Here is a 13,153-nt window from a genome sequence, read left to right as displayed (position 1 = left end):
TGGAAAATGAAAGATCACAGACCAATTTTACCCCTTCCATGTAGTATGAGAGCCATACCTACACAGTCTATTCTATGGAGCTGAACTCCCCATCAGACAGAAATCTTTGCAAGATGCTGCACACAAAGATGCTGTAGACATTCAAAAGATCAGTATCTGCAAAAAATCTGTTACTGCAAACGATCCATTCCTGCAAAATGCATTCATAGTCTATGATATCTGCAGATCCTCGTACACACACCTTGTTCAACACACATTAATCTGCAGATCAGATCCACCAGGATGGATTTTCAGATCTGCAGATGATGATCTGATCTGCAGATGAATGTCAGTTAAACAAGGTGTGTATGATGATCTGCAGATTTCATAGACTATGAATGCAATTTGCAGGAACGGATCTTTGGCAGGAACATATCTTTTGCAGATACTGATCTTTTGTGTCTGTACAGCATCTGTGTGTGCAGCATCTTGCAAAGATTTTTTTGTGATGGCGAGTTCAGCTCCATAGAAAAGACTGTGTAGGTATGGCTCTCATACTACATGGAAGGGGGTAAAATTGGTCTGTGATCTTTCATTTTCAAAAGACTATGGTCTGATGTGTGTATGTGGCCCAAGGCTGGGGTGGCTGGATTAGTAACAATGCAACCCAATCAGCATACCAATTATTGGCATATAAGTTTTTTTGTCTAGAGGGGAAAGAGAAAAAAAAAAAAAAAAAAAAAAAAAAAAAAAAGAGAAATAGATACGTCCTTTTCCACGTTTCCTGACTGCTGTGGGAAGCCGATGGGAATTCAGAAATGCACTTGTGCAGTGTCCGTTATGTAGACAGACGCTGCCACCTACTGGAAATGGGCCCTTACGCTTTTTTTCTTGCTAAAGGACCACTCCAAGGTACAGATTAAAAAGTTAGGCCTCTTTTCCACAAACTGTTTGCTTAGCAAGAAGTTGCCAGGCTGCAGTGAGCAGCTACCAGGCAGCAACAAGCAGTTGTGAGTTTGAGAGGCATTTCACTGCCCATCAACAGTCCATGGAAAAAAAAAGAGGCCTTAAAATCTGACAGAACCGACAGCTTTTGGATTAGTCCCATCTCCTCATGGGGGAGTCTCAGGGTTTTCTTTGTTTTCAAAAGCAGCTGCTAAGTCTAAGGGCTCCTTTCCATGGACTGTTGAGCTGTGTGCTCAGAAAGCAGTTACCAGGCAGCAGTGAGCAGTTGAGAGCGTTTGAGAGGCATTTCACTGCCTATCAACAGTTCTTGGAAAGGAGGTCTTACTTGCTCAGTATTTTGGCAGTTAGGCTTAGCAACTGCCATTCAGGAAAGGTTTTTGAAAAACAAAGAAAACCTTGAGAATCCCTTGTGAGGAGATGGACTAGACCTGTTGGTTCTGCTTAATTTTAACTGTTACTTTCTTCACTGGAGTGGTACTTTAGAGGCCGCAGAGTTGTATATGGGCCAGTTTCCACTAGCTGGCGCGTGCCGTGAGAGGACGCAGGCTGGCCCTTGAATGGATATTTGCACACATCCAGATCGCTTAGCCATGCACAACTAGGGATTCAGGTGCATGCTGTCCAGAATCACTCCACAGTCCGATTCAGACAGCAAACTACTGAAAGTATAGGCAGCGTTCCCCCACCTGACTCACCTGCGGGGAAACACTGCCGATTTGGGCCGCATTCGTTCCGTTTGCGTGTCCGTCCGAGTTGGGCTGTTTTTGAGGAGTCTTTTTCCGAAATTCCAGCGCTTGGGTGGGCGATTTGTTTTTGTGCTTAGCGGTTTTCTAAGCGTTTTTTTTTTTCAAACGGTTTTGTAATTCACTCCCGACGCAAGTCAGGAAGTGAACTCCTTGGCCCGGAAAAAAATACAATGTATTGATTCTGAAAAACGCGAATGCAATACAAAGCAATTGTGAGCATTTTGGGTTTCTCCTATACTTTCCATTGAGGCAGAATCACCTCAAAACTGTCCCAGGCACCGCTTTACTGAATTGACAGCACACGACCCGCGCTGATATGAACCTTCTCACAGACATTCATTGCACAAGCGTTTTGTGGGCTATTTTAAAAAATAAAAATAAAAATCGCCCGCATGTAAAAAAAAAAAAACCCTGAAAACGCCTACAGTGTGAACGAGCCCTAAGGGAAGATCAACCATGTGATACACATGGCTATGCACAAGTTTTGCCTATTATATGCCGATAGTCACTGCAATCACCACTTGGGTCATATCAGGCCAGAAAGATGATCGGTAAATCGGTAGTAAATGTTTGATGCTAGGTACACACTATGAGATTTTCTGGCAGATTTACTATCAGATCTATTATTTCCAACATGTCCGATCATTTTACGATTGATTTCCGACTTTCTTCCGTTCACTTCTATCAGAAAACAATCAGAAATCTGCCACAAAATCTCATTGTGTACCCAGCATGAGGTGATACAGCCACGCCTGGGCACTTTTTTTTTTTTTTTTTTTGTGTAAACAGAGCAGCAGGTTTTTCTTTATCTCAGCAGATTATGTTATGCTAGGTACAGGCTATGAGATTTTCTGCCAGATTGGTTTCCAACATGTCCGATATAGTTTTCCGATAGAAGTGAGCGGAAAAACAGTCAAAACAGGAAATCAGATTGGACATGTTGGAAATAATAGATTTGACAGTAAATCGGCCAGAAAAATCTCATAGTGTGTACTTAGCATTAGCGCCCAAGAACCTTACCATGCAGTAATCAATATTTTACTTCCCTCTTTGTGCTGGCGTTTTTGGTTATTTTCCTCTGTCATTAGCCACCTTTCTGACAACTAACACACGGGATAGTCAATGATTTCCTAAGAATTGCAGGTTCACAGGCAAGGTGGTGGTGCTGGCCCTCACTGCTCACATCAGACCTTTTTGGCAAGATGACAAAAGAACGAGGCTCTGAGGTGGCAACAACTACACACTACCTTACCACCCCCCCCCCCCCCCCCCCTCCACATGACTGATGCTGGCCTACCATCATCTTTACTGTGCAAAATATCAGCTATAAATAAGTTCACTATACAAAAAAAAAAAAAAAAAAAAAAGTGCATGAAAGAGAGGCGCAAAGAAATGAGTACAGAGCTTCAGCTAGTAGAATAGGGCTTTTAGGACCATTGTAGTCCCTTACACACTCCAATGAGTTCTGGGTCACCATGAGCTTGCTGGTTATGCTGCATACACACTTGAGATAAAAGTCTTTGGAAAAGGCAAGATCACAGACCAATTTTACCCCATTCCATGTAGTATGAGAGCCATACTCTACACAGTCTAGTCTATGGAGCTGCACTCCCCATCAGATAAAATCTTTGCAAGATGCTGCACACAAAGATGCCTGTACACATTCAAAAGATTATTATCTGCAAAAGATCTCTTCCTGCAAAATGCATTCATAGTCTATGAGATCTGCAGAGCCTCATACACACCCTGTTTAACAGACTTCATCTGCATATCTGGCAATCATCTGCAGATCTGAAAATCCATCCTGGTAGATCTGATCTGCAGAGGATTTTGTTAAACAAGGTGTGTATGATGATCTGCAGATCTCATAGACTATGAATGCATTTTGCAGGAATGGATCTTTTGCAGGAAGAGATCTTTTGCAGATACTGATCTTTTGAATGTGTGCAGCATCTTGCAAAGATTTCTGTCTGATGGGGAGTGCAGCTCCATAGAAAAGGCTGTGTAGAGTATGGCTCTCATACTACATGGAATGGGGTAAAATTGGTCTGTGATCTTGCCTTTTCCAAAGACTTTTATCTCAAGTGTGTATGCAGCATTAGTCTGTATCTCTCGGTGTTTCAAGCCCTACAGCATAGAGCCAAATTAATCCATGCCATGCACTGATGAGGATCAAACAATCCAAAAACAGTCTGCATGCATGTTGGATTATTATGGCTCTGTTCAAATTAACAAGCTGACACATCATTGCATTCCAGCGGTTCTGGAGGTGTGTTTAGCTTCTAAGGGTACAATGGTTAATTTGCATATATTCAGCAGTGATGCCCTGGGAGACATCTCAAGCTCACTCCAACCTGAATTATCGCAAATTCTTTCCGGTTTAAGAAAGCAAACTTTTGTAGATTTTTACACAGCACCCTCCCTCTACTGATGCCTAACCTTAACCAACCCTCTGCTGATGCCTAATCCTAAATCAACCCCCCCACCCTTCCACAGAATCAACTTTATTCGCCAAGTCGCACCCGGAATCATTTGTGGACACATGGCCATTGGCAAAGTACAGGTAGTGCATTGATCAATAGATCGCATCAATATGGTACAGAATAAAAAAACTACAGAGCAACAATACAATTTACCATTACAATTGACTAACAACAACCACAACAGCTCATAGTGTAGATAGGCAAGACAATTTGTGCAAACACAAACATGATATGGTAGCATATAGTGCATTGGGGATATCTTACAAGCAAACAGGGCCGAGCCTGGGCGGGTGCAAGGCACCCAGGCGCCTGCCTCAGAGGCGCCGCCCGGCCGCTGCTCTCCCCCTGTGGCCGAAGCTCCCTCCCTCCAGCCGCCACGTCAGACCTCGATCAGGCGGGCGGGCGCTAGGACCTAGCACGCCGCACTGATATGCGGAAGTGACATCACTTCCGCATATAGAGCGGGTGCGTCCGGCGCCCTCTTTCTGGTCGGGTCGCCTGCTGATTGAGGTCTGAAGCTGCTGCAAGGCGAGGGGGGAGCGGCAGCGGAGGGAGGGAGGCAGTGCGCTCCTGTCACTCACTACTTAAACGGGGACTCTATACCTCTGCCGACATATACCCCCTGGCTACATATACTGGGCACATATACCCCCTGGCTACATATACTGGGCACATATACCCCCTGGCTACATATACTGGGCACATATACACCTGCCTACTTATACTGGGACATATACCCCTGCCTACATATACTGGGCACATATATCCCTGGCTATATATTCTGGGGACACTGGCTGTTTGTCATTATGTGCATTTACTGGTGAAAAGCTGTCTCTTATGTGCATTTACAGGGGAAATTTTGTCATCTAAAAATCTTGAAAGGTTGGCAACACTGGCAGGCTGCGCGGCGCAACGGGAAAGATACAGGCAGCCCACCTCACGCTTAGGCTTGGCAAGGGGGAGGAGCCGATGTCAGCGAGCGAGAGTAGGGTGGCCGCAGGCAGCCATAAATACAGTGTGACTGCGTCGCACTCGCAGAGCCTCTCAGCCTGAATTCAGTCTAGAGACTAGCAGACTCGCAGGCAGCCAAAGCCAGCCAGGAGCAAGCCCATGGAAGAGGGGTAGGAATGGGGTATCACATGCATGCGTAAAGAGGTGGAAGGTGTGGGTGTGATTAGGCAGGACATGGGTGTGGTTATGTGGTTGGGCGTGGTTAATTTAACCACTCCCATAGGCGCCAGAGAAAATCTTGCACCCAGGTGCCAGGCACCCCAGGCTCACCCCTGCAGGCAAACACTCATCCGCTGGGCCAGCTAAGGAGGATTAGGGAATGTCAAGGGATAGTGCACGAGTTGAGTAGGAGGACCGCTTGGGGGAAGGTGGGGTTTCTATGCCTGGCGGTTTTGGTGTGGATGGTCCTATAACGGCAGCCTAAGAGAAGGAGATCGAAGAAGCGGCTGCCCGGGTGTGAAGGGTCTTGGGTAATCCTGTTGGCCCTGGACATCAATCGAGATGTATGAAGGAGATCCAGAGGAGGCAGGGGTGACCCGATGATCTTCTCAGCAGCACTGATTACCCTCTGTAGTTTGTGCCTGTCCTTTGCGTTTGCCCCAGAGTACCAGACAATGATGGAGGAGCAGAGGACAGACTCAATGGTGGCAGTGTAGAAACTAGTCATTAGCTCCCACGGCATTCCAAACTTTCTCAGCTGCCTGAGAAAGAATAGCCTCTGCTGGGCTTTCTTTTGAGTTACGGTGGAATTTACATCCCACTTCAAGTTGTCAGTGATGGTAGTTCCTAGGAACCGAGCGCTGTGTACCCTGGAGACCTCAGTACCATTGATGAAGATCGGACTGGGAGACGGAGCATTCCTTCTAAAGTCAACAATCAGTTCCACAGTTTTAGCCGTATTTAGTACGAGATTGTTATCCTTGCACCACCCGAGGATCCGCTCGATCTCTTTGCGGTATTCATGCTCCCCGTTCTTGCCAATGAGCCCCAGGATGGTGGTGTCATCTGCAAACTTGATGACTGACAGATTCGGCGGATGAGGAACAGCTGTTTGTGCACAGGGAAAAGAGTATCGACGACAGCACACACCCTTGAGGGGCACCTGTGTTGGTGGTTCTTACACTGGAGGAGCAGCCGCCAATTCTCACTAGCTGTGACCTATTGGTAAGGAAATCCTTGATCCAGGTACACAGATTGAGGTCAACACCGAGTCATGATAAGTTTTTATACAGGATGAGCGGACATATGGTGTTGAAAGTGGAGCTGAAGTCCAGGAGCAGGATTCTCACGTAGGTGTTGGGATTATCTAGATGTCCTGTGATGTGTGCTAGGCTGATGTTAATGGCATCCTCCACAGACCGGTTGGCCCTGTACGCAAACTGCAGGGGGTCCATTTTGGTGGTGGTGTGATCCTTCAGATAAGAGTGGACGAGTCTTTCGAAGGTCTTCATGATTGGAGTTAGGGCAACAGGTCTGTAGTTAAGATCTGTGACTCCTGGCTTCTTGGGGACTGGTATGATTACTGCTTTTTTGAAGCAGGAGGGGACCCTGCCCAGCGACAGGGATTTACTGAAGATGGAGGTGAGGATCGGGGCTAGCTGAATTGCACAGGTTTTCAGGCAGGTGGGGGATATGCCGTCCAGGCCTGAAGCCTTCCTGGAGTTGAGCTTCTGGAGGTGCCATAAAACTTCAGCCTCCTGGGCTATTTTCGGTTCCAGGGGGGCAGCGACAGCTAGGCGGGATGAGGTGGGGAGAAGCTCCGTTGGTGAGGAATCGAGTGCTAGGTTCCTGAGGTGGGTGGATTGGTGCTCAAACCTGCAATAGTATTTGTTGAGCTCCTCAGCTAGCGCAATGCTAGGAGATGTGGGTGTTGAGGAGGGGGCCTGAAGTTGGTGGCGGCCCTGAGGCCTTTCCAGACATCCTGTGAGTTGTTGGACTGCAGGTTCAGACTTCATTTATCTGAATAGTCTCTCTTTGCCACCTTTAGCTCTCGATTCAAGGTATTCCTGGCCTCCCTGAACTCCTCTGGGGTGCCAGATTTGTGTGCTTCCTCTTTGATCCTACGGATTCGGCGTAGCCTGCCGTTAAACCAGGGTTTGTTATTTGGGAAGACTTTGATAGTTGACGTTGGGATGCATGACTCCTCACAGAAACTGATATAGGAGGTGACGTTCTCTGTCCATCCAGGCAGGGAGCCTCCAAGGCTGACCAGTCAGTGCTGTCGAAGCAGGCTTCTAGTTGACTCTTAGCCTCTTCCGTCCACTTTTTCACTGTCCTGACAGTCGGCTTGGAGGTCTCAAGGTGCCTTCTGTAGGTGGGGATCAGGTGGATTAGGCAGTGGTCAGAGTTACCTAGGACAGCCCTGCGGGTAGCCTTGTACGCATCTTTGAGGACCGTGTAGCAATGGTCCAGGGTGTTCTGATTTCTGGTGGGGCAGGTGACGTGTTGCTTGTATCGGGGCAGCTCCTGGCAAAGGTTTGCACTATTAACGTAAGAGAACAGAGGCGCCAGCAGAATAAAAGGTAATAAAAATTTTAAAATTTGCTGGGAGGCAGTGGTGGACTTACCTCCGGAAAGCAGACTCAAAATACTGTCTGAATTAAACAAATACATTTATTATTGGTATCCCAAAAGATGCAACGCGTTTCGCAGGCACAGCCCGCTTCATCAGGCAATAAGATAGGGGACAAACTGGGGACAAAGACAAAAGAAGTTGCTGTAGCGAGCCACATAAAATTAACTAAGTATGTAGTATCATGCAAATTGTATGCAACATTTTCACAATATAAACACTGGATATAAGGTTGCACAATTAGAACAAGGACTACAGACCCTAGCGTCATAAAATCCACAAAAAAAGTCTTTCCATCTTGTTGCCTAAGGACAAATTCAATTTTGTATAGGAGGCAAGAAAGTGCAGAGTGCTAACTATGTAGTGCAAAATATTGCTAATAATAAGGTGCAGTAGTGTAGCAGCACAAAATGAGTGACCGCAGAAAAATAATCATAAGGTGCAGCAGTATAGGGCAGATATAAGTAAAAATGCATTGCATAAAAGTATGTAGTATCATGCAAATTGTATGCAACATTTTCCCAAAATAAACACTGGATATGAGGTTGCACAATTGAGACAAGGTTAGCAGACCCTAGCGGTATAAAATCCACAAAACAGTCAGTGAATCCTGTAGAAAAATTCAATTTTATGCAGGAGGCAAGAAAGTGCAGAGTGCTAACTATGTACTGCAAAATATTGCTAATAAAGTGCTGAAGTGTGGCAGCACAAACTGAGTGACCGCAGAAAAAATAATCGTAGTGTGCAGCAGTATACGGCACATATTAATAGAAATACATTGCATAAAAGTCAATTGCATAAAAGTTGTAGTGCGGCAGGGTATAGTGAGTATAAGCAAGGATTGTGAAATATATTTTAGGATAAAATAGTAAAATAGAAATAGTAGTAGTCTTACCAGTAGCACGAATGGCACCTCTGTGATGAAGTGAGGACACTTCATGCTTTATATATGGTGCCTGGGATGTGTCTGCCAATGGAAGGAAACAGAGGGTGTAGGGTGGGCGGGGCAGAGATACGTGGAGGGGGACAGGCAGCCAATCGGCTGTTGCCAAATGTAATGTGGCCATTTGTATTGAAAATGTATCCTAAAATATATTTCACAATCCTTGCTTATACTCACTATACCCTGCCGCACTACAACTTTTATGCAATTGACTTTTATGCAATGTATTTCTATTAATATGTGCCGTATACTGCTGCACACTACGATTATTTTTTCTGCGGTCACTCAGTTTGTGCTGCCACACTTCAGCACTTTATTAGCAATATTTTGCAGTACATAGTTAGCACTCTGCACTTTCTTGCCTCCTGCATAAAATTGAATTTTTCTACAGGATTCACTGACTTTTTTGTGGATTTTATACCGCTAGGGTCTGCCAACCTTGTCTCAATTGTGCAACCTTGTATCCAGTGTTTATATTGTGAAAATGTTGCATACAATTTGCATGATACTACATACTTTTATGCAATGCATTTTTACTTAATACTTGCCCTATACTGCTGCACTTTACAATTAATTGTATCTGCGGTCACACATCTTGTGCTGCTACACTATGGCACCTTATTAGCAATATTTTGCACTACATAATTAGCACTCTGCACTTTCTTGCCTCCTACACTAAATTGAATTATTCCTTAGGCTACAAGATGTACTGACTTTTTTGTGGATTTTATGACGCTAGGGTCTGTCAACCTTGTTTTAATTGTGCAACCTTATATCCAGTGTTTATATTGTGAAAATGTTGCATACAATTTGCATGATACTACACACTTAATTTTATGTGGCTCGCTACAGCAATGTCTTTTGTCTTTGTCCCCTATCTTATTGCCTGATGAAGCGGGCTGTGCCTGCGAACGCGTTGCATCTTTTGGGGTACCAATAATAAATGTATTTGTTTAATTCAGACAGTATTTTGAGTCTGCTTTCCGGAGGTAAGTCCACCACTGCCTCCCAGCAAATTTTAAAATTTTTATTACCTTTTATCCTGCTGGCGCCTCTGTTCTCTTACGTTAATAGTGCAAACCTTTGCCAGGAGCTGCCCCGATACAAGCAACACGTCACCTGCCCCACCAGAAATCAGAACACCCTGGACCATTGCTACACGGTCCTCAAAGATGCGTACAAGGCTACCCGCAGGGCTGCCCTAGGTAACTCTGACCACTGCCTAATCCACCTGATCCTCACCTACAGAAGGCACCTTGAGACCTCCAAGCCGACTGTCAGGACAGTGAAAAAGTGGACGGAAGAGGCTAAGAGTCAACTACAAGCCTGCTTCGACAGCACTGACTGGTCAGCCTTGGAGGCTCCCTGCCTGGATGAATGGACAGAGAACGTCACCTCCTATATCAGTTTCTGTGAGGAGTCATGCATCCCAACGTCAACTATCAAAGTTCACGTCAACTATCAACTTCCCAAATAACAAACCCTGGTTTAACGGCAGGCTACGCCGAATCCGTAGGATCAAAGAGGAAGCACACAAATCTGGCACCCCAGAGGAGTTCAGGGAGGCCAGGAATACCTTGAATCGAGAGCTAAAAGGTGGCAAAGAGACTATTCAGATAAATGAAGTCTGAACCTGCAGTCCAACAACTCACGGGATGTCTGGAAAGGCCTCAGGGCCACCACCAACTTCAGGCCCCGTCCTCAACACACACCTAGCATTGCGCTAGCTGAGGAGCTCAACAAATTCTATTGCAGGTTTGAGCACCAATCCACCCACCTCGTGAACCTAGCACTCGATTCCTCACCAACGGAGCTTCTCCCCTCCTCATCCCGCCTAGCTGTCGCTGCCCCCCTGGAACCGGAAATAGCCCACGAGGCTGAAGTCTTATGGCACCTCCAGAAGCTTAACTCCAGGAAGGCTTCAGGCCCGGACGGCATATCCCCCACGTGCCTGAAAACCTGTGCAATTCAGCTAGCCCCGATCCTCACCTCCATCTTCAGTAAATCCCTGTCGCTGGGCAGGGTCCCCTCCTGCTTCAAAAAAGCCGTCATCATACCAGTCCCCAAGAAGCCAGGAGTCACAGATCTTAACAACTACAGACCTGTTGCCCTAACTCCAATCATCATGAAGACCTTCGAAAGACTCGTCCACTCTTATCTGAAGGATCACACCACCACCAAAATGGACCCCCTGCAGTTTGCGTACAGGGCCAACCGGTCTGTGGAGGATGGCATTAACATCAGCCTAGCACACATCACGGGACATCTAGATAATCCCAACACCTACGTGAGAATCCTGCTCCTGGACTTCAGCTCCACTTTCAACACCATATGTCCGATCATCCTGTATGAAAACTTATCACGACTCGGTGTTGACCTCAATCAATTTTTTGTGGATTTTATGACGCTAGGGTCTGTCAACCTTGTTTTAATTGTGCAACCTTATATCCAGTGTTTATATTGTGAAAATGTTGCATACAATTTGCACGATACTACATACTTAGTTAATTTTATGTGGCTCGCTACAGCAACGTCTTGTCTTTGTCCACAGTTTGTCCCCTATCTTATTGCCTGATGAAGCGGGCTGTGCCTGCAAAACGCGTTGCATCTTTTGGGGTACCAATAATAAATGTATTTGTTTAATTCAGACAGTATTTTGAGTCTGCTTTCCGGAGGTAAGTCATCCACTGCCTCCCAGCAAATTTTAAAATTTGTATTACCTTTTATCCTGCTGGCGCCTCTGTTCTCTTACGATAATACTGTGTCCACCCCTGGTGGAGGGGTGACCTACCCCTACTTTCCTGATCTACAGAGAGCGACATCTTAATCCTGAGTGAGGACAAGTCTAATCTCCTCACCTGCATCTACAGTGGTTGCCTAAGAGGTAACCCATGTTTGTGAGTATATTCATCTCACACTTACATTCATCCACGGTTTCCAATACATACTACACTATATTGGGCTCTCTGTGTCTCCTACTCATCTCTCTACAAGCTCGCTTGGCCTCTTCGTTTGCACTATTAAAGTCGCCTAAGATGATGAAAAGGGAGTCCGGGAGGGACGTCTCCCACCATGATATGATGTCGCTGAGTATACGCAGGGCATTCTTGGTGTCCGCATCCGGGGGAATGTAGACACCTGCGAGGACATAGGAGGTGAACTCCCTTGGCGAGTACTGAGGCCTGCAGTTTATGAGTAGAAACTCGATGTCTGGGGAGCAGCAATTCTGCAGGATGCTTGTGTTTGAGCACCAAGTGGCATTGATATAAAAGCAGATTCCGCCGCCCTTACTTTTCCCTGAGAGAGAGTGGTTGCGGTCTGCACGGATAAGATTGAAGCCTGGTAGGTTGAGGGAGTTGTCGGGGATGGTCTCACTTAGCCAGGTCTCGGTGAAGCAGAGTACTGGAGAGCCACCTAACCTTAACCATTCCCCATCTTACCTATATAAAATATCGGCTAACGTGTTAAATTTGGGCAACTATTTATCATCAGGCTGGTCATTTTTCTGCTGCTAATGGGCACCCAAGTTTTCAGCGTGAAATGCAGTCAATTACGATAAGCTGTAATGGTTTGTTAATAAGCAGCAGTTGTAGCCAACATTAGAAGTACGGTACCTGCTTGGTGCCTGAAGTTTTTGGAACTATATAAGGCCCCTTTTCCCATAAACAGTTGATAGGCAGCGAAAAGCCTCTAAGTGCCAATTTCCATGGGCAGTTGAACTGTTTGGTCAGCAAGCAGTTACCAGGCAGCAACAAGCAGTTGTGAGAGTTTGAGCGGCTTTTCACTGCCTATCAATTGCTTGTAGAAATGAGGCCTTAAAGAGAAACTGTAACCAAGAATTGAACTTCATCCCATTCAGTTGCTGATACCCCCTTTCCCATGAGAATTCCTTTTTTTTTTCCTCTCTTCTTTTTAACAAACAGATCATCAGGGGGCTCTGTATGGCTGATATTGTGGTGAAACCCCTCCCACAATGTGATGTCAGGACCATGGTTCTGAAACACTGTGGCAGCCTTGTGGCATTGTGGGAAATAACAGCTGTTTACAACTGCCAAAAAAGCAAGCAGCATCTCCTTCCACTGACATCACCTGCCAGCAGTAAAAATGTCACCATGTGATAAATGTCAGCATGTAAATCAGGGCGAGGAAACATTTTACAATGGGCAAACACTGACTAAATCATTTATACATAATTGTAAAAATTAAGCACTTTTTTTTTTAATTTTATAAAGAGTTCCTCTTTAAAAAAAAAACCTCTTGCAACTGCTTGCTGCTGCCTGGTAACTGCTTGCTGAGCACACAGTTCAACTGCCTGTGGAAATTAGCCCTAACATTTCAGCATTGCATGCTCTTACTAAATACTTAAATGTGCTGAATATGTATAGCCGCACTTTGCTGTGTAGCTACAGTTGAATTTTTCAGTGCATTTGGTAAATAATAGGCAATTACATGG

The 13,153-nt window shown here is 45.5% G+C and overlaps 1 protein-coding gene across 1 annotated transcript in view; it reads right to left on the bottom strand.

Annotated features, from left to right (window-relative positions):
- ACOT12 (acyl-CoA thioesterase 12) overlaps window positions 1-12,337 on the bottom strand; it is a 119,566-nt gene extending 107,229 nt beyond the window's left edge. Inside the window, exon 1 of the mRNA XM_068247953.1 lies at window positions 12,315-12,337. The gene's annotated coding sequence lies outside the window, so the exon portion shown is untranslated. The remainder of the gene's footprint in view (window positions 1-12,314) is intronic.
- Between the last annotated feature and the right edge of the window lie 816 nt (window positions 12,338-13,153).

The sequence above is a fragment of the Hyperolius riggenbachi genome, chromosome 1, assembly GCF_040937935.1.
Source record: "Hyperolius riggenbachi isolate aHypRig1 chromosome 1, aHypRig1.pri, whole genome shotgun sequence".
Taxonomy (NCBI): domain Eukaryota; kingdom Metazoa; phylum Chordata; class Amphibia; order Anura; family Hyperoliidae; genus Hyperolius; species Hyperolius riggenbachi.
The sequence above is the reverse complement of the archived record's forward strand: the minus strand, read 5'-3'. Positions and strand labels throughout refer to the sequence as shown.